This window comes from Vulpes lagopus, chromosome 9 (genome assembly GCF_018345385.1).
Source record: "Vulpes lagopus strain Blue_001 chromosome 9, ASM1834538v1, whole genome shotgun sequence".
NCBI lineage: Eukaryota > Metazoa > Chordata > Mammalia > Carnivora > Canidae > Vulpes > Vulpes lagopus.
Genome location: NC_054832.1, coordinates 24,453,756 through 24,475,535, shown reverse-complemented (window position 1 = coordinate 24,475,535; position 21,780 = coordinate 24,453,756). Strand labels below are relative to the sequence as shown.

Genomic DNA, 21,780 nt, shown 5'->3' with positions numbered 1-21,780 from the left:
ACTGAAGGCAGCGCTAAACTGCTGAGCCACCCAGGCTGCCCTAAAGACATGTAGGGAGTTGCTGTGGCTGAAGTCAAAAAAGTTGCTGCCAGTGTTCTTCCATAGGATTTTGATGGATTCTTGTCTCACATTTAGATCTTTCATCCATTTTGAGTTTCTATTGAGTTTATCTTTGTGTATGGTGTAAGATAATTGTCTAATTTTATTTTTCTGCATTTGGCTGTCCAATTTTTCCAATACCATTTATTGAAGAGACTGTCTTTTTTTCAATTGGATATTCTTTCCTGCTTTGTTGAAGATTAGTTGACCATATTGTTGAGAGTCCTTTTCTGGGTTCTCTATTCTGTTCCATTGATCTATGTGTCTGTTTTTGTGCTGGTACCATGCTATCTTGATGATCACAGCTTTGTAATACAGTTTAAAGTCAGGCGTTGTGATGCTCCAAGCTTTGATTTTCTTTTTCAGCATTCCTCTAGCTATTCAGGGTCTTTTCTGGTTCTATACAAATCTTAGGATTATTTGTTCCAACTCTGTGAAAAAAAGTCCACGGTATTTTGATAGGGATTGCATCAAATGTGTAAATTACCCTGGGTAGCACTGACATTTTCACAACATTTATTCTTCTAATCTATAAGCATGGAATGTTTCTCCATCTCTTTATATCTTCCTTAATTTCTTATGTAAGTGTTCTGTAGTTTTTAGAGTACAGATCATTTACCTCTTTGGTTGGGTTTATTCCTAGGTAACATATGGTTTTGGGTGCAATTATAAATGGGATTGATGCCTTAATTTCTCTTTCTTCAATCTCCTTGTTAGCATATAGAAATTCAATTGATTTCTGAGCATTAGTTTTGTATCCTGCCACATTGGTGAATTTCTGTATGAGTTCTAGCAATTTTGGAGTAGAGTCTTTTGAACTCTCCATATACAGTATCATATGCGAAGAGTGAAAGTTTGACTTCTTTGCCAATTTGAGTGCCTTTTATCTATTTTTGTTTTCTGATTGCTGAGGCTAGAATTCGTAGAACTACATTGAACAGTGGTGAGTGGGCATCACTGTTGTGTTCCTAACTTTAGGGAAAAGCTCTCAGTTTTTCCCCATTGAGAATGATATTCACTGTGGGCTTTTCATAGATGTCCATCCTAGACATTTTACATAAATCCATCGCCATTAGATCTGTGGCAGAGTATTCTGATTGTGTGTGTGTGTGTGTGTGTGGTGAATTCCTCCTTCTAGTCATTTTATCCAGTGCAGAATGGCTGTACAAGTGAGCAGAGGCAAAAATATCAACCACGCACCAAGCAAAATACACACTAGACAATTCTGAAAAGGTCAGAAAACAGAAAATCAAAGAAAAAGGTCAAAGAAAAAGAAAAAGAAGTAAAAAAGAAAAGAAACAAAAACAAAGAGGAGGATGGGCAGGGGAGAGAGAATATAATCTCACAGATTGGACAAACACAGTAATCCACTCAATTCTGAGTGTAGTTTGGTCCCTATTAGAAGATACTAAATTCCAAAATGATAAAAAAGCAACATATATATAACATATATATATATATAATATATATTTATATAATAATATATAAAATAAAATTGAATATGGTGAAAGAAAGCCAAAAGTGAAGAATCTATCTATAACATGTAATTGTAAAATATGAAAGTTAAAAAATAAAAGACTTAAAAATAAAGAGTTGATAAAATAGGAAGCTAGTTGAGATAGGGAAAAATTGAAAAAATAATGGAAAATTTTAACCTGAAAGATAAATGAATCATATGAGAGAAACCTCGAATTCTGTATACTATTTTCTCCCAGTCTTGGAGATTTCCACTCCTGTTTGGTTAGTAAACGTACTGTTCACCTGTTTTTCCAGCTGGTCTTCTGGGGAAGAGGCCTGCTGCATTCTCAGGTGTCTTTGCGTGGGAGAGGTTGCACCACCCCTTGCCAGGTGGCAGGGCTCAGTACAAGCTGTTTGCTGTGTGGAGTCTTTGTTCCCTGAAGGCTTTCCTCACCTATTTTGAGGGTGAAAGGAGAAAAAAAAAATGGCCACGCCCAGATGTCCAGCCTGGAACTAAGTGATGGCAGTATGTGCAAAACTCTGAAGAGTCCTATGGTGCCTGCCCATTCAGACCCTCTCTGGGAGCAGATGGGGGGATGCTGATTTGTGCAATTTGTGGGGGTGGCAGGGAGAGATTCCACCTGCTTGTGCGTGCACCTGTTCCACCTCTCCTGGAGGGAGCAGAGGGTTGCCCCATTTCTGTCCCCATATCTGTCCTTGCCCCATTTCATATGTATTCTTTCCCCATTTCTGTCCTTGCAGGGCCCTGGCACAGAGAGTGTTCACCCTGTCAAGTGGGCATCTGCTCTGCCTCTTCTAGAGGAAAGGGTTTCAGTTCTTTGCGGGGACCCAACATGGAGAGCAGTCACCCCGTCTGGCCACGGTTTTCGATTTATGGCACGTGAAGCTGAGCCTTCTTCCAGGCTTGCTGACCTAAACCCTTTTCCTGCTCCATTGTTTGGGAACTCTGCCGGCTTAGGCACCCCTGTTCTTTCTGTTCCTTTGGCAATTGAGAGCCCACTGTCCCTCGTTTGGTTCTGCACCACTTCACTGCTGAGCCCCTTTCAGGCAGGGAAGTCTCTCACAGCAGATTTCTAAAGGTCCCAATTTTGTGCCTCAGGGCTGTATCACTTTCCCGTAGCTCACTTCCAAAGGCTCTCTCCCCACCCCCACCCCAACTGTTTATCTTCTGATGTATTCCCTCAGTTTCTCTTCTGTACACTCCTACCTTGCAAAAAGTGGTCACTTTTCTATTTGTAGGGTTCCAGCCATTCTTTCTTTATATCTCAGGTTGAAATTCATAGGTGTTCAGTATGGTTTGATAGTTATCTAGCTAAATTTAGGGGACCAGATGAAATTGGGACCCCTCCTCTTCTGCCATCTTGTCTATCCTCTCCAGAGCACACTTTCTAGTAGCCTTAACCTTTGTTTTTGATTTATAAATGATTAATCCACTGTTTTTAGTATATATTTACCTTTCTAGTGAGAGTTATTCTTTCATACGTATTCTTGTTGCTAGAACCCTTTCTTTATAACAAATTTTGTTCATATTTATAACAACCTTTTTTAAAAATTTATAACAATCAGGTAAAAGTAAATGGTGGAAGTGAAGAATAAATTTCATTAAGACCATATGCTTGGACTACTTTCAATATATGTAGTGAAATTAGTCAACAATCTATAATTGGAGGAAAATTATAATATAATTTTCCATATTTCACAATGAAATATGGAAAACATGATTCTTGCTATTCAACAGATGGTTTGATTGGATTATGTCACAGGAAATATGAATCTTACACTTGTAAATTATAAACATAAGTGAAAAGAGACAACAGCTCTACCAGATACCTTCCATTAAGCAAATATTGAAACACAATGAACTCAAATAATAGTGAATACAATTTCAGACAAATTAAGATCTGACAATGTTAAGTAACATTAATTTTTTTTTAATTTTTTTAATTTCAAGTTTGTTATTGCCTTAATCTAGAATTCCTCAAAATTTTAGTTCCATATCATCAGCAAGTTACAATTAGCTCATAGACCCTATTTTCTCTGCTATTCATTTGTTTACTTTTATATCTATCTGTTTTGGCTTGTTAAAAAAATTGCAGCTATACAGTTTTTAAGGACAAGGGATTATGTTTGTAGTGTGAATACCTAACATAGTGTTTTACATTTTTTAGCTATCCAAATACTATTTGTGTGAATAAATTAAGCTATTTATTATTTATTCTCTGCATATCACTTGTATATTTTCTACCCTCTTGTTGCAGGGAATTATACTGCTGCAGGATTTATAGTCAAAATATATTTTTTTTTACATCGATAAGCTTGGTTTCCTATCTTTGTGTAAACTAATAAAGAAATAAACATAATAACTGTGGAGGCCGAGAAAATTAAGGCCATTCCACTTTAAGTTCAGAGTTAGCACAAGTACAGGCATCCCAGGCCCCTGTGAATAAGAGCTGAAATTTACATTACTTCAGTTACAGGAAAAAAAACGGTTTACAGCTTAATGTCCCAGGAAGCCTCTATTAGAATGAGAACAGAGCCCAAGACAGTGGCAGGAAGCCCCATATTAGAATGAGAACAGAGCTCAATGCCCTTGAAAGCCCCATATCAGAATGTAAACAGAACTTGAGAAATTCCTCCACCCCTTCAAGAGGTCCCCTAGACCAGCCCTTAAAACTAAGCTGAAACCCACCTCGGGGTCCAAGTCCCTGCCCCGCTGTGTCGGGTACACTTGGACCCAAGCTGGAGCTTGTAAATAAACCCTCGTGTGTTTGCGTAGGTGTTGGCTCCTTGGTGGTTTCTCGGGTTCGCAATCTTGGGCACAACAATAACAAAACTTCCTTAGCTCTATCCCCAGCAGGTACCTGACTAAAGACTTAAAAACTGTAGATATTTAGTATTACTCATATACTATTTGGTATTACTATTTCAGTTTTCCACTCTGCCAAGTATTAGCTTAAAAATGAATTATTGAAACTAAAATCAACTGTAATGTTGCAGCTATTTTTGGTACATTAGATGCCAAGTGCCTATAGGTGACTCCATTAGAAAGGATGGATAGGGTTTCACTTACAGCATTGGCTAAACGAAATTAGCATCCTTACTATCTTTAAGGAACATAATATCTATCTTTTATTATGCTAAATTTAACAACCACCCTTTCTTGAGTGTTTATTTTTATTTTCAGAAAATTAAATGAAGGAATGACTCAGTATGTAGTATTTAAAATATGAATGTTATATGGAAATAATCTGGTTCATATAAATGAGTGCTTTCTAAAACTAAATATGTTTTCTTAGAAACCTTATTTTAAAAAAGTAACAGTTTTGATGGTAAAATTTAGTCAATGTAGGAGTCTTCTATCTTTGTAGGGTTCCCACATGTGTGTACATAATTAAAATTGTGTGTATTTTTTCTGTTTGAAAGAATTAGTCACTTTAGTCAGTCTGATAATTTCTATATTTTTTTGTCTTCAGCTTTTAACACACTGTTATGCATTAATATTTTAAGTGTAAAGTAAGTCTGTTTTTTAGGATTTGGATAATGTGATATACTTTTGCATAGCATGATCCTAAGTATTAATAAAGAGGAATCAGATTCAGTTTCAAGGCCATCATTCAATAAGTACAATATATATCAATTAAGTCCCTGACAATTTTAGAATCAGAGACTGCTCAGATAAACCAATCAGAACTGATTTATTTGCCATTAAAAATTACATAAAAATTTGAATTATGTTGTTTTTAATAATCCTGTCTCCTCTAAATTTGCTTTACAATGCTTTTTATAGCAGTTTCTGAAACTATCACATTTATGTATGGTATATCATCATCACCATTTCACTGATAGGCAGGCTAGAAATCAATGTTTTATTCAAGTGATTTTCTTAGATTTTATATAATGATTTACTGAAAGACATGAAAAGACGGGATAAGAACCATATTAATTTTCTTCTTATCTCTCATGTATTTCTATTAAATTTTGAAAGAGTTTAAAGATACTAACTCGATTAGATTTTGTTTGTTTAAAATACATCACAACTGGTACATACAATAGTAATATTGTCCCAATGCCTAATTTGATTTGGAAGTCCATGTATGAGTAAAAGGCAATTAGATCAAATTCGATCTTACAAGAGGAAAGACAAAAAAGTTTAAGTTTTTTAGTGTCATTCGTAGGGATATACTCTCTGATCTAGAAAGCATTTTGCCAGATGACTGAGCCGAGAATCTAGCATGCTGGTTATAATTGCTAATACATTGTACCAAACCAATATGAAAATATAATATTGATATAAAGAGAATGTCTCCAAAGTACTTATCCCAGAACCCATGACCTCAAAATCACCCAGAATCTGATGAGTAATATATGTGAAACTTTGAGATGATAAAGGATTATATAAACAACTCTAAATCTTTATTGTTAGGTCCCACCTTTATTATTAGGTTCCCTTGCACCTTATACTCCTCCTTGCTAAACTACTTTCATTGGTCTGCTCCCTTTTGGCATAAGGTTAGATATCACTTTTTCAGGCAATCTTTCCAGACCTACAGAGATACACTGGTAAACTGTTTCTGTCTAGCATGTCTTTTTTTTTTTTTTACATTATATTGGCATTTATAATTTATTTCCTTGAGAGTAGCAACTGAGATCTATAATATAATTCATATTTTAGCCTAAGATAGGTATTTAATACATGTTCCTTGAAAGAATGAGTAAGTTAATAAATGAATTAATGGAAGAAAACACAAATTAGTTAAGTGAGAATGAGTCACTTTACTGAGTCTGTATTTGGAAAATACCGGTATCAACTGGTTAAGAATTAAGATTTGATTCAATGACATCAGATTCTAAATGAGAAAATAACACAGAAGCTTCTGTAGACACTCAAAAATATAACCTTTATATTACAATTATAGGTGTTTTAAATCAGAAACAAATGGGAGGAGTAGCTAAGGAAATCCATGTGACATAGAATGCTTAGAAATTCTTACTTTTAAAAAACGAACTTGAATGAATGTTTTTTTTTTAATTTTTTATTTATTTTTATTTTTAAAAGTGATTTATTTGAGAAAGGGAAAGAGCATGCCAGTGTGCATGAACATGACTGTGGGGAAGGGGCAGCTAGAGAGGAAAAGAGAGAATCTCAAGTAGGTTCCCCAGTGAGCACAGAGTTCAGAGGTGGGCTTGATCCCAGGACACTGAGATCATGACTTGAGCTGAAATCAAGTATTAGATGCTTAACCAACTGAGCTATCAGGTGCCCCTTGGATGAATGATTTTTTTTAAAGTATAGTTATTCTTGAGGAAAAATATCTAGTTTTGAATCATTTTAAATGATTTAGATATGGTCATAAAGATAGAATAGAGTTGGAGTGAAAATCTTTGGAATTCGCTGATGGAACTGATTTGACAACCCTTAAAGAATAAAGGGACCTCAAAACTAACTAGAGAAAGCTGGAAGTCAGGCATAGAGATAGGTAAATTTAGGAAGATTTGTGAAAACATTAAAATTATTTCCTTAGGATTAAGATCAATATCAGACTCAGTTTTCTCAGAGAAAATTATGTTGCAAACAGCCCAAGCATCTGAAAGTGACTTTGGTTTTATTAGAGTAATTACAATACCTGTAATAGAACTATTTTTTTTTTGTATTTAATACATTTAAAAATATACTCAGTATATATACTTATTATGAACTCACAGTACTGGACCTATGTTTACTTTTTAAGAAATTCAATAGTGTACTTTTCAATTAGTATCAACATAGCATTGAAAAAGTTCAAGCTGATGATCTCTGTCCTAGAATTAGGATAAATGTTTAAGGGTTTCTCTAAATCAAGTGAAATCATTGTTTACATGCTACTTATAATCTGTTATGCCAAAGAAAGCTACCAAGGAACACTACTGTTATCCTAAAATTTCACTGGAAAATTACTTTTATAAATGCATATATATTTGTATACAAATATAGTTCAATCATGGAAGTCAAAGGTTCATATTTATTGTGATATTTATTCTTATATAATTCAAGTTTATAAATTGTCACGTTTTGTGCAATTTGAAACATTTTGAATGCAACATGTTTTGGCTAATAGGCCTTTATTTTTCTCTGAAGTGAACACTAAACATTGAGAAAATGGCTTTGTTCCTAAAAATCATATGCTATATAGTTATAAAATTAATACTTGAATTATATTTTAGATCTCTTTTCCAAATAGGAGAAGAATATGACATCATCATAATTATTTATGATAAGATATATACATTAAATGTTGTGGAAAATCACTCAACTCGGTTAGCTAAAGCTATATAATAAAAATAAAGCACCTTGCTAGAAATATAATACCAAATAAATATAACACATTTGGAAAATGGATCTTCAATCAAGTGCTAAAAGCAGACATTTTAATTTTTCAAAGAAAATGAAACTGAGTTTAGATGGTTCAGAATATATTTATCTTACAATTTAATTTATAACTTAAGATCATTTGTGGATGATTCATGACAGAATCCATGACCCATAGCAAAATTACAAGTTTGGCTTATCTCTGTTTAAACCAATAGCTTCATTCATTTAACACTTATATATTGTCATATACTGTGCTGGGCTCATTATACACATAATACATAATAGGTAGGCATGATTATCCCAATTACTTAGGGAAAAAAGGGCTCAGAAAAATTGGATATCTTTCCCAAAGTAAAATGTTTAATAAATGGCAGAGTTGGAATTTAAATGCAGGAATTTTTGGCCTCAAACTAAAGGCCATTTTCTCTCTACTAAACTGCCTGTTTAGGATCATATCTTATTTTTTTCTTTCCCAACTCATTTTCTACTAAAGCAATGTAAAAATATACTACTTTTTTGAAAATCTCATGATCTTTCATGCCTTACTCTCTTTTTAATTTTTTTTTTCTTTTTTTAGTTTATGTTCCTTAGGAACATCTAAGGAACTTCCTTCCTTAGGTTCTTTCTACTTTTAAATACATGACAAACTTCTATTTTCCTGCAAGAGTATCTTCATATTAAAAATTCATAATAAATCCCTTCTTGACTACCCCATTTTTCTCCAAAGGGGCATTTGCTTTCTAATTAACCTCTGTGCCTTTTTTGTTCTCTGTACCTTGTACGTGTGCATCCTATTTTTAAAACTTCACATGTATATCTAAGTTTTCCGATAATGTGTTACCTTCTTCAGAGATTATGTATATTATACTCATATTTGGATCCACAGTGCCTAGAACATTGTCTGATATATAATAGGTGTTGGATAAGTATTGAACTAAAGTAAAGGCCTTTGATGTTGGTTGTTTGTTTTGTTTTTATAATCCTTTGATGAGGGAAAGAAGCCAAATGTAAGTAAGAGGGGAATATCATTGTTTTTGACTTTAGATGATGGGAATTATGATTCAAAATTTTAAAGTTTGATTATTTCCTAGGATACTAAACTTGAAATCAGAAGTCCTAATAAATAATTACTTTTTCATATGTAAGCAGTGGTAACTTGGGTATTTTATTTCTCTCTAAGCTATAATTATTTCACCCATAAAATGTGACTTATACAATTATTTTTTATTATTTTTTATTTTTTAATCTTTTTTTTAAGATTTTATTTATTTATTCATGAGAGACTCAGAGAAAGAGAGAGAGAGGCAGAGACACAGGCAGAGGGAGAAGCAGGCTCATGCAGGGAGCCCAATGTGGGACTCGATCCCGGGTCTCCAGGATCATGCCCTGGGCTGAAGGTAGCGCTAAACCACTGAGCCACCAGGGCTGCCCCTACAATTCTTTTTTAAATCACATGGGTATTTTGGAGAATAAAATGAAAATGGAATAATGCATATGAAAACACTTGCAGAGTGCAAATCATTATACATAATACTCCTATTATTACTTTAAGGAGAGAAAGTGAACCAAGAAAGATTAGCAAAGTATAGTGAGGTTGGGCTACCAGTCTAGTTGTTTTGTATAATTAGGTGCCATGGACTGTCCTAACTGAATTCTTAGGAAGTCTACCAAAGCTTCAGTGATGAAAATTGTCAAGTAACTGTGTTTCACCTGCTATGTAGTTGTTAGTGGCATTCCATAGACTGAATTTCATCTTCATCTGTTTAGGAATCACATCTAAAGTAAAATGAGTTGTAAAAACCATGACTATTATTTTTCTCTTATTTCCAAAACTGACCACCAAAAGGTACTGAGATTTTTTAGAAGAGAAAAAAAAAAGTTAGAATAATTTAGGATCATCCCATCCCATATCCTCTTGTGATGATTCAAAATATCTATATTCAAGTTAAATATTTATTCCTTTTCAAAGTTTAGCAATTTTCAGAAATTGAATTTTATTTTAAGCAATCTTAACACAAGCTACTATCTTACAAAGAAGCAGTTTGGGAAAAATCTGTCCTAGAGATTTTTTAGCAAATAAACAAGACGATAAGAGATGAGAGACCGACAATTTGAAGATTAGGTATAACTAAGAGTTTATCTCCAGCTAGATTCAAATTAGGAAGGATGAATAGTGAGATTGCCTGCTTAGAATTATTTCATTATTTCTCTGTGGATGCTTCAGTTTTTAGTAGTAGTAATGAAAGTAGCAATGTGATCTGTCAATCAAGTATATTCAGCAGAGTCATCTCAAGGTTTAGGCAAGCCAATAGCTATACATTTTATGACTCTATTCATCTCTTGATTACTGCTTTACTAGTGAATGAAAACAAACTGTATGCTGGGATATAATGGTAGTTCAAGGGATAAGAGAGAGCTATTGCACACAGCTAGTATATAATGATAGATACCCTTAGGGAGTAATTGTTTCATATAAATCCATAAGTAAGCAAAGGCTGTCTAAATAGCTCTTTAAAAGCAGAATTAATTCATAATTAGGAAATGATGGAGTTCTTAACTGTCATGTATAAGAAAACCCATGAGCAAGCTCTATTCTAAGTAGACTTTTAAAAAAAGCAGTTGATATTAAAACAAGACAATTCATTAAATTTCACAAGGGAACTTGCAGTATACAGATGTAGGCCAAAACAGGGGTCTTTAGGTCAAATGTGAAATTATTTTAAATTAATTCTTGGCACCAAACTAAAATGACTTTTGAATAGTAATTATTTTTTACTTTCATTATCAATGGTTCTTGAACTTTAATTCTAAAGTGTGATGCAGCAAAGTTCTTAGTATGCATTTCTAGTAAATGTCGGCTCTCTTCTAGCATTTAAAATCTCTTAACAGGTCTTTCCTTTTCTGCAGAATTTCACTAGCTGAATGTTAATGTTTCTCTTGGTTGTGGAAAGGAATATATTAAAATTTCTTTGCCTATTAATGTCTTTTTAACAGAAGTTTAATATTTAGGTAAAGCATTCAGATTCTATGCCTGCAATAACATTAGAAGCTTGATAACTTATTAGACAAGGTAATATAAAATGTGTAATTTTGAAAAATCCAGTTTGAGGAATAATATAAACTTTCATTTTGAGATTTACATTATTTATAATCAGTTACTTTGTAAGTAAAAATTGAAAAAGATATTTTGATTTAGATTTTCTCTAATTGTTCCATAGGAATTCAAAACTTATTGAAAGATAAAATATTTGGGAAGAATGAAAGGAAGATGGAGAATAAAAATGATAAAAAATTAAAATGATTCTAAGATTGAGGAAAGTTCTAGAAGGAATGATTAAAGTAATGTCATCTTGGAAAAGAGGATGATCAGTAAACATAAATAAGATTTTATTAAAAACACATTATGCTATTAATATGACACAATGTTTTTCTCTAAAATCTTATGACTAAGGGTACCTGGGTGGCTCAGTTGGTTAAGTGGCTGCCTTTAGCTTGGATCATGATCCCAGGGTCCTGGGATGGAGTCCTGCTTAGGGCTCCCTGCTTGGTGGGAAGTCTGCTTCTCCTTCTGCTCTTCCCCCTGCTCATGATCTCTCTTTATCACTCTCTCTCTCAAATAAATATATAAAATCTTAAAACAATAAAATGCTATGACTAATAAAAGTCATATATATACATTCACTTGCAAATAGTCATCTGTGTTTATTATTTCCAAGCCCTCCCTTAGATCCTGTGAGCACAATTAAAATAAACAAACAAGAACAACAACAAATCAGCAAATGAAACCTTTGCTCTCATGGAACTTACATTCTAAGGAAGGGGACTAATTGACAAACAAATGTAGAATGAAAAAAATGAAGAAAGGTAAAGAAGGAACCAGGGAACATCTGAGTTAAAGTAACCAGGGAGTGTCTGGGGAAATTATACTTCTTAAAATAATTGGATTTATACTAACAATAATAAACTTGGCAGATATAAATATTAGATCTTGTGTTTGAGAAAAATCAACTTTGTAAGTATAGGATTATTGAGGCCTGACTAAACAAAAACTTTATTTAAAATACTTGAAAATTTTAGATGACCATAAACTTAATATACTTTTGAATTTTGTCAGAGTAAGAAATAGTTATATTAAATTAGGCTGTACTATAATGAGAAAAATTATTCAGACATTACTTTTTATGGTGTTTATTATGTCAGAAAATATGTTTAATCTTAAAAATGATATTAAAAGGGGTCACTAAAATATTGATATCAATCTAGGAAGGAACTGTAACTCTAGAAGAGTATTTAAAACTTTGAATGTAGTCTCCCAGATACACTTAATACAGTTAATAGTTATATTAAATATTCATTTCCTCCAAAGTCTTCTTAGGTGGTCAGGAGAGATATTTATGTCATTCACCTACACACATTGCTTTTAATCAGTGATTTGAGGCTTGCTGGACAAGCCCAGTGGATAAAGGGTTATAAACATTTATTTCCATAAATGAGGCATTGTTTTGGGAATAAGATGTAATATGAGAAAAAAAAAAGTAGATCATTAAGTGAGGATTTCAGGTGATAACTCAAAAAAATCAATAAATCTGAGTGAAAAATTATAATAAGAACACCTTTGGAGACTGTATTTACTTTTGAAAGCAAAGATTTTAAATAAATGCATGCATTTATTTGGGAAATTATTACAGACTTTGAGGAATGGCATATGGTCAAGCAATGAGTAGCAAACTGGAAAAAAAAGAGAAACTCCCTCATAAATGTTGAAGTTAGTTCTCCTGCGTGAGGGGGCCACATGGTAAGAAACTGCAAACAGTCTACAGGTGCCAAGACTGGTCCCTGACTAGTAGCCAGGAAGAAGAGGGACACCTCACCCTTATGTTCACAAGAAATGAGCTCTCTGTCCTCCACGCACTGGGGGCAGCTCTGCTGCCACAGCCCCTTGTTCCCTGAAAATGTACACCTGTGTAAAGTTCATCTCTACCCTCTTCTTTATCAGGAACACCTCTCAGCTGTGGAGTTGATCACTGTCTGCAGTAGTGCTAAACCCACTGGAGACACTGACAGATGAGAGCCTTGGTAGCTTGGCAGCCTTACATTCCCTGACTTCACTTATTCCTAACCACAGCTTCTGAGCCAGCACCATTTCAAGGGATATTGACACAGCAGCCAAGTGCATTGGGACTGGGGCTGCCAATGATAGGGGTGGTTGACTCTGGGGCTGGAATTGGGACTGCATCTGGGAGCCTCATCATTGCATATACCAGGAGACTCTCTTGAAGCAACAGTTCATCTCTTACACTATTCTGGGTTTTCCCTTCTCAGATGTCATGAGGCTCTTTTGCCTGATGGTGGCCTTTCTCATCCTTTTTTGCCATGGGAAGAAGCTATCTCCACCCCCCCATAGGTCCTTCTCCTGTGTCTTATCTGCCTTGTATGTTCATTTTCCTATACCTCCTCAAGCAGCCTGAGGAAAGTGATTGGCTCAGAGTTTGAGAGAGGGAAGACAAATACTGTATTAATAAGAAAAAAAAAAAGAAATGAATTCTGCCAACAACCTGAAGTGTTGAAGTAGATTATTCCCTAGTCTAGTTTCCACATTACTGTGACTTTGTTAAATTAATGTTTATAAAGTAGAGTCTGAGAGTGTCAGATGGTAATCAGTGATTTAACAGAAGACCACAAGAGAAAGTTAAATAGAGATGTTTATTATCCACAGGTCCTAGACAAGATATAGGTTACACCCCCATGCAGGGAATTCAAGGCAAGACCTGTGGCACATGCCATCATTAGGGTCTAAGGGTTGCATGCTTTGGGGTTCCCAGGCTGAGGTGGATTAGTCAGTTCAAGAGAAGCAGGGTTCTTGGTAAGATTCTAGGGCTGGGGTGTCTTACCAAGGGGCTCGCAGGGGTAAAGGCCTGGGAGTCAGGAGAGAGTGCCTATAAAAAGGGATGTTGGAGGGACTTTTATCAGGAACTTGTGACTCTAAGGGCTGTTGTTTAGAGCACATACTTGCACTCACCAGAGAGGCTAGTGTCAATTCAAGGCCTCCAGTCCACTTGGCCACAAAAATGGATGCCAAGGTAGAATAATGTGGACTACTTTAGCTAAACATTCAGTAGAGATGGCCATTTAGCCCCTGAAAAAAGGACCCACCTAAATTGCCTGTACTCCCAACCATGGAAACTATCACACAACAATTGTGTGTTATATTATGTTTCTAAGTTTGTGGCAATTTGTTGTTCAGCAAGGAGAATCAAATACAAACCATTGGAACAATTTCAACAGCAGGGTGGTGTAGTGTTGGTTATATAACCTAAGTCAAACCAAATGGAACTCCATTCCCTTAGCCAGAAAAAAATTGATTTAGAAATGAACATGTGAATCAAGCTGAGTTGATCAAAATTCTTTTTAAGGCATTTTCTGCTACAGCAGATAGAACATTTTCTGCTAGAGATTTTTTTTTTTTTTTTTTTGCTAATCATCATGCTACCTGAAAAGAGAAGCAAAAAAGCAAAACTAATGTTGTATTTCCTCAACCTAGCTATATATAAACAGCCTCTAATAAGCTGCACTTCTTAGGATTCCATAGGTCCATAATAGATAGGAGTTGCTAATGATGAATGATGGCTAATACAAAGACTAAAGATTGGGTCTATTATTCTTCCCTACCAAATCCTTCATAATCACTAAATTCTGGCCAAGTTTAACTATATGCCATTTCTGTAACTCATCACTTATACTTAACTTCTGTGCCTTTGCTCACAATATTTCTTTTACTACAATGCATTTCCCTGCATACACTTTCCTTGGCTTTTTATATCCAATTCCTATCCATTCATCAATGATGTAGGTTGAAGTTGCTTGTCCTAGAATGTCTTTGTTAAAAAAGTCAAAATAAATTTCTAGAATAATCTTATCTTGGTCATGCAAACTAAATTCCACATTTGGAATTTATTAAAAATGTCTCTGTGGCTTAGTACATGATCATTCTGTAATAATTCATCAAACTTACTTAAAATGAATGTGTATTCCGTTTATAGGCTTTCTCTTTTTTTAAAAAATCACTTACCTACTTAAAGTCCTACTTCTAGATTTTTAGTCCTGGTATAAACAAATCTATTCTAATTTAAATTTTAAAAATGTTATTTCTAATTAATGTTGATATTTTTAAAAGGATTAAATTTAAAATTTGGGGAAATGTGTGATTATAAATATAGCTTTAGTCAGGGAAAATGCCAGCATCTTGACTTCTAAGAATGAAGTCTACCATATACTGTGCTACTGGAATGAGATGTAAACTACTTCCTCTTGCTGTGGCTAGTCATTTCACTCTTGACACAGAATATTCTACTGACTCATGATCCTGGGACACTGGTGTTTAACTCTGCTTAAAACATTGTCTGACAGTTTTTATATATAGCTAACAATCTACGCATCTCTTTCCATACTCTAATTAATAATTTCACACTTGTATAAATTTATGCCTCATTCTCTAGACTGTAAAATTTTTTGCATGACAGGGATATTATCTGGTATGCCTTTATTATATATTTTCTTAGTCATGCCCTAGCAATAGGCACTTAGTTTTTACTGAGCACATTATTGGTACATAAAATAATAACAAAAGTAGCAGTATTAACAGCTCAGAACTGAATACTCTAGTGAAAATGCTTCTACTTGGTGGCAGCCTATGGGACTTGACATGAATTTAATAATAGCAGTGAATTAATCTGCTGAGGAACAGGAGGGAAAATGTGTACTATGATGATAAGTTTGCAGTGTACATACTTACTGATTTTTTAAATCAGACTTTAGGACCTTCCTTAACTGACATATTTAACTTGATCACAATGTATGCTCCATAAGGGTGGGGACTTTGTGGTTAGTGTTTTTCTGTCTATCCTCAGCATCTATTCTTTGCATATATTTGGCCCTTGATAAATATTCGTTACATAGATTGATTAATAATTACAATTATTAGAAATATGAATTAGAAGATAGTTATCTGGCCTTGCAGACAGTGGTGCCCTGGAGCCATCTGCACTGCCCAGCCATGGTCAGCTCCATCATGTTTGTTGACATAGCCCTGGACAGCGAGTCCTTGTACTGCGTCTCCTTCTAACTGTTTCCAGACAAAGTTCCAAATACAACAGAGAACTTTGGTGCCTGAACTCTGGGGAGAAAAGATTTGATTATAAAGTTTCCTGCTTTCATAGGATTATTCCAGAATTTATGTGCCAGGGTGGTAGTGGCAAGTCCATTGATGGGGAGAAATTTGATGATGAGAATTTCATCCTGAAGCACAAGGCTCCTGGCATCTTGTCCGTGACAAATGCTGAACCCAACACAAATGGTTCCCAGTTTTTCATCTGCACCGCCAAGCCTGAGTGGTTGGGTGGCAAGCATGTGGTCCTTGGCAAGGTAGAAGAGGGCATGAATATTGTGGAAGCCTGGAGTGCTTTGGTTCCAGGAATGGCAAGACTAGCAAGAAAATCACAGTTGCTGACTGTGGACAAATCTAATAAATTTGACTCCTGTTTATCTTAACTACCAGACCATTCCTTCTGTAGCTCAGAGAGCACCCTTACACCCCCATCTCCTGGAAATAGCCTATAATCTTTGTGCTCTGACTGCAGTTCTATGAGTTCCATATTTTCCTTACTCACCTCCAAGTCTAACTGGATTGTAGAGTTAAGTTTATGATGGTGAAATAAAAATGAAACAACAACAAAATGAAGATAATTTGCTAAAAATGTGTTCCTGATTTGTTTCATCAACCTCTGGCTGTCATTATAGCAAGAAAACCCAGTAAATTTAAAGAGCATATACTTTATGGGCAGCCCGGATGGCTCAGCGGTTTAGCGCTGCCTTCAGCCCAGGGCCTGATCCTGGAGACCCGTGATCGAGTCCCACATCAGGCTCCCTGCATGGAGCCTGCTTCTCCCTCTGCCTGTGTCCCTGCCTCTCTCTCTCTCTCTCTCTCTCTCTCTCTGTCTCTCATGAGTAAATAAATAAATAAAATCTTTTTTAAAAAAAGAGCATCTACTTTTATTTGTTTATAAAAACTCTCAGTTTATATTAAGAAACGTTCAATCCTCACCCTGAGTTCTGGCATTTTTATATCTGTGTTCCACTTAGTCTTCAACATAACATGTCCAATCCTCTTTGATATCATCTTTCACTCAAAATGAATTGACCTTCTTGTCTTCCTCATTTTATTACAGGCACTACAGTTTTTCTAACCACCAAATCCTGCAAACTTATGACAATTTTAAAATGTCTTCTTGTTTCATCATCTCCAATTAATTGTCTTAGACATTGAGGACATCTGTTAACCACATTTATTTTGATAACAACCCAATTGGACATGGCAGAAATCCATATACAGATGGGGAGATGGTGAGTCACTCCCAAGAAGGTTTAAATAACCATTATTCAGGGCCAGATCCTTTCACAATTTCCCCATTAGCTCTTTCTATAGCATTTACTCTATTTTATGTTTTTCCTGACATAAACAATGCATTTAATATCCTATATTTTAATTTTATGGATCTGTGTTTTAGTTGAATTGTGTCACTTGTGCTTAACATGTTTTGAGCTACAGTAAACCCTTTGATGTCTCAGCCTATGGCTTCTGTGGGGCCACCCCATAAGGTGGCTCTTTTTACCACCTCTGAAAGGTGAATAGCTATAGCATATCCTATTTACTATATTCCTTTTGGACAGTTCCTTTCAGGGTAATTACCATTATCATTTTGAATCTGCCTAATGATCACAGGTAAATCTCTAGCAAGCATCTACAAGATTCTATTACACATTTTTCTGCTGTGCTGGATTTGTACCTCAAGAGCAATTCTAACTATTAGGCTAAGGAGAATTATCACTAATCCCCTTGAATCCACAGTCAAGGTGAAAAGACATGCCAAGAAACACCAATTTCAGGAGAATCTGGTGGAGATGTATAATGGGAACCTATGATACCTATAAGGAGTACCAAAGACAATGTTCAAAAGTCTTGAAAGCTTCTTTTGGGAGGCAGGGCACTCATATTTTTATTGATATATATTCACATAACCTAAAATTCACCACCTTAACCATTTTAAATTGTACTATGTAGTGCTATGTAGCATATTCACAATGTCGTACAACCATCACCAGTACTTAAGTCCAGAAAGTTTTCATCACCCCAAAAAGAAATCCCATACCCGTTTTAAGGAGTCATTTCTCATTTTCCCCCCATCCCGTTTCCCTGGAAACTACTAATCTATTTTCTGTCTCAATGCATTTGCTTATTCTGGACATTTCCTATAAATAGAAACATATGAGTAGATTAGTCTTTATCTAGTAAGTTCAATGTTTGGCTTCCTTATGGACAGTTTCTATTTATTGCTCCCCCACCCCTCCCATTTGTGGACAATACTCTCTTATTTATTAGTATGCATCATATTTTTTGTTGAAAATTGAAAATTTTTAACATGATAATGTGGCAACTCTGGAAATCAGGATGTCTGGAAGCCACTGCCCCCAACCCCCCCCCCCCCCAAGGTTTAATGTTGTTCCTTATTGTTGCTATTGTATGGAAATCTGGTGGCTTTTCTCAAATAATTTGTGAAGCCTATATTATCTGTCAGGTGTGGCCACTAATGTTTCTGTAAGTTTAAGTGGGAGTCAGAGGCTGGACTGAGATTTGCTTAAACACCTGCAAACAATAAACTCCCAGTCTTTGCCAGTGGCCTGGGTGTGTGTTGGGCATACTTTCAACACTCAGCTAAGTAGTTTACAACTCTGCCTTAGCCTTTACTTCCTACCTGTGTAGATCCTTAAGATCAGTCAGAATGAGAACTTGGGGACTTCTTAATTCTTTCTTGAGCATGTGCCCTCTGAGAATTCACATGACTTTCTAGATTTCTGTGAATATATTGGAGCTTTTAAAAATATGTGTTTCCTAGGGCACGAGGGTAGCTCAGTTGGTTAAGCAACCAACTTGATTTAGGCTCAGGTCATGATCTCAGGGTCCTGAGATCCCCACTTGGGCTCCACATTCAGTGGAGAATCTGCTTCTCTCTCTCTCTCCTTTTCCCTGTTTCCCTCCCCTCACTTGTGTGTGTGCACTCTCTCTCTCAAATAAATAAATAAATCTTAAACTAAAACATGTATTTCCTCAAAGCATCTCATTCCCTGGTCTTGTCTCCTAAGCTTTTTAATTTAAAAATGATTTTCTCCAAGTGTTATCCATTGTTTCAGACAGCTAATACACCTCCTATTAAGTGTTTTTGACAAATGCCCCAGAAGGCTGCCACAGCACTGGTATAGTTCTAAGGTAAGATAAAGGCAAAGCCATCACCTGGTCTTCCAGGGAGCCATTCGAAAGGTCAAAGCAAATGGCCACAATTCTTTGTGAATGAGGTTTTTTCTGTTCCCTCTGGTACTGGTACCAATCCAAGAATTGTGGATTAACTGGGGAATGTGAAATGAAAACAGCTTAAGTTTGGGGTGCCTAGGTGGCTTAGTCAGCTAAGCACCTGACTCTTGATTTCAGTTCATGTCATGATTTCAGGGTTGTGAATTCGAGCCCTGTGTCAGGCTCACACTGGGCATGGAGCCAGCTTGGGATTCTCTCTCCCTCACTTTTCCTCCCCTCCATGGCCCCCCCCAAAAAAAAGAACAGCATAAGTTAAAACATCACAAAGCTCTGTTTTTACTAAGATTCAGATGATTTTTCTTACTTAAATCTTGCTCTCATTGTTGCAAGCTGTTGGTCTGTTTCCAGAATTCAGAAAAGGTTGATTCTGACAGTTTTTATAAGATTCCATTGCCTTTATGGAAGGATGAACTTTTGGATTTCTTTACTGTGCCATTTTCACTGACAACACTAGAAAAACTTTTAAGATGATGTTACAATTAAGCTGGGTTTTAAAAATCCAGCAAGAATTAGTCAGGTAGAAAGTTTAGAGAATAAACCAGATAGAGCATTTTATCAAAAGGCCCAGAAGTACAATGAGAAGACTAACATATGCTGGGAAATGACCCTAGTTCAAAAAGGTTGAATTATAGAATATGATTAAGTAAAAATATATGCATTTTAGGGGAGATAGGATGAAGTTTCACAGTTCCTTATACCATAATACAATACTTCGACTTAATTTGGGCAATGCGTACTGAATTATTTAAGGCAAACGTGTTAATAAAGCAGACTTGTTAAGTCATTTCCGTAAGCATTATGGAAAATTATAGTTTGAGATTGAGTTTAGGCAAGGGATTTAGTAAAGAGACTAATACAGACATTATAAGCATAAGGGATGATGAATGAAACTGAGGGTGTGACAGAAAATGGAGTGGAGAGAGTACTTAGAAACTTAGTACATAGAGTGAGAGATAGTAACATCCAGTTGTTTCAGCGTATGGAGAGAGGGAAGGCATGGCAATGAGGAATAAGTGTAAGGAAAATGTCTAGAATGATGCTGATATTTTGGCTTCAGAAAAGTGAGAGGGCATTGATATTGTTCACTGAAATTAAGAAAATTCAGAATGAAGTAAATTTGGAGAAGAAAAGGAAAGCTATCTGAATTCAGATTTGAACATTATGAGATTAAGTTGTTCGTGAAACATGCAGAGGCATATCCAATGGACCCTAGAACACAAAGGTTTGATGTTCAAGAGGGAATTTGAAGCTGCCAAAACTTGATTTTGGAGACTAACATATATCTGTGATAAGAGAAATTGTGGATAAAACAAAATCATTAGAGATAAAAATATAGTGCTCACTTTGGCAACACATATACTAAAACTAGAATGATACAGAGAAGATTAGCATAGTCCCTCTACAAGGATGACACACAAATTCATGAAACGGTCCATATTTTTAATCCATGGATATGGTATTTTGTGATCTTTTAAATAAAAGAAAACCTTACAAAGAAAAAAGGGAATAAGAATATAGTGAGAGAAGATGATTAAGGCTACCCTAGAACTGTAACAATTGAATAGTTAATTTATTATTACTATTCCTAGCCAAATTGTATCATACAATAAAATAAGGTCAATGAATAAATTTATTCACACCAATGTATGATGCAATTACACCATTCTTTCTAAACTTTAGAACTAGTAAAGTTTTCATATAGGCAATCTAGAAAATTTTCTGATGGGAGATTAAGTCTGAAGGGAGTTTTGTTCCAATATTATAGAACTATAGTTCTCATTTATATGATAGAACAGTTTACCTGGGACAACCATTGTTTTGTTCTTTTTTAAAAAAATCTAGGTCATCAGTATGAATTTAATTTTTAATATTGTGAGCTGCAAGAAAATTAAACTCTTCTAAGAAAATAAGCCAACAGAGTCCCGAAATGTAATTGAGAGGAAACAGCTCTTGGAAAATGTGAGGTAGGGTTAAATCTCCCAGGATTAGCATTATTCCCAATTTTAATGGATCCTAACATTACAGATTAAAAAATTACATCGAAAGACATAGCCCAAGATTTGACTAATAAATAATAAATTTCTTTCTATTTAAACGTTCAGGTTTTTGTGGACAAGAACTACACTTTAGATTTTTTTAAACTAGCATCATGATTACATCTTGTAATATTGCAATATATGCCACAAAATACTATATATTTGAAAACAAATATGTTACTTGTATTTAAATAAAGATTGTAAAGATGAGTGTGTCTAGTGTCTTAAAAAATAAGCCTTATATATAGCCACTAAATTTTGGTTTCCTGTAATTTTCATGTGTCACACAATAGGATACTTTTGATTTTTTTCAATATTGAGGGTATAAAATACCCTCAATTCACCATGCAAAACAAGCAGAAGGTCACATTATATATAGCTTGTTGACTTCTGAT

General features: G+C 35.0%; 1 non-coding gene and 2 pseudogenes across 1 annotated transcript; all 3 read left to right on the top strand.

Annotated features, from left to right (window-relative positions):
- Positions 1-12,855: 12,855 nt before the first annotated feature.
- LOC121498572 lies at positions 12,856-13,395 on the top strand (annotated as a pseudogene).
- A 2,585-nt stretch (positions 13,396-15,980) lies between these two features.
- On the top strand, positions 15,981-16,449 carry LOC121499027 (annotated as a pseudogene).
- Positions 16,450-20,684: 4,235 nt separating this feature from the next.
- Positions 20,685-20,791, top strand: LOC121499240. Its single transcript, XR_005990066.1, has one exon. It is a non-coding gene; the product is annotated as a U6 spliceosomal RNA (small nuclear RNA).
- Positions 20,792-21,780: the final 989 nt, after the last annotated feature.